The sequence below is a fragment of the Myotis brandtii genome, unplaced genomic scaffold, assembly GCF_000412655.1.
Source record: "Myotis brandtii unplaced genomic scaffold, ASM41265v1 scaffold720, whole genome shotgun sequence".
Taxonomy (NCBI): domain Eukaryota; kingdom Metazoa; phylum Chordata; class Mammalia; order Chiroptera; family Vespertilionidae; genus Myotis; species Myotis brandtii.
In genome coordinates this window covers 77,388-77,936 of record NW_005370839.1, presented here as the reverse complement: position 1 = coordinate 77,936, position 549 = coordinate 77,388, and the positions used below count along the sequence as shown (strand labels likewise).

Genomic DNA, 549 nt, shown 5'->3' with positions numbered 1-549 from the left:
CCGCCCTACTGCCCGCCTTCACCCAGCGCCTGGCCGCGGGGAGAGGAGAGCGGAGGGCGGGAGTGAGGGCGCGGGAAGCCCGCCCCCTGCTCCCCGACAGGAACCGTCCGGTCGCTGTGACAGTGATTGGTTTATAAACGGGGGTCAGGCGCGGTGAGTCCGCCCGAAGTTCCACTAGGAATGGGCGTGCGCGCCCAAGTTGTTCCCTTTCCACTGGGCGGTCCCCTTGAGCCCCCCGCCCTACCGTGCCCAGGGCGGGACGGACGTGTCTGGGCCAATGGGGAGGCCGAGGTCCAGAAGCCGCCCCCGGTTCTCAGGTGACACAGCTGTTATTTTCCCACCAGCGTGCGGGGAAACTGAGGCCCAGAGACGGTCAGACATAGCCGATCGGGGCGCGGGGTCACTTCCCACTGGGCAGGGAAGCTCGAGGCCCAAAGGATAGCAGCTGCCCCGTCTTGATGGCACCGGGCACAGAGTGCAGAGGTCAGGGGGAAACCGAGGCAGGGAGGCGGCGTGGGCGGGCGTGCGGAGGTCGCGCCGGGTGCGGGA

At 68.9% G+C, this 549-nt stretch overlaps 1 protein-coding gene across 1 annotated transcript in view; it reads right to left on the bottom strand.

The window, feature by feature from the left end:
* The window catches only part of LOC102259875 (coiled-coil domain-containing protein 106), a gene marked incomplete at its 5' end in the record, with an annotated part of 11,818 nt that overhangs the window by 10,810 nt on the left and 459 nt on the right, over nt 1-549 (bottom strand). The window lies entirely within an intron of this gene.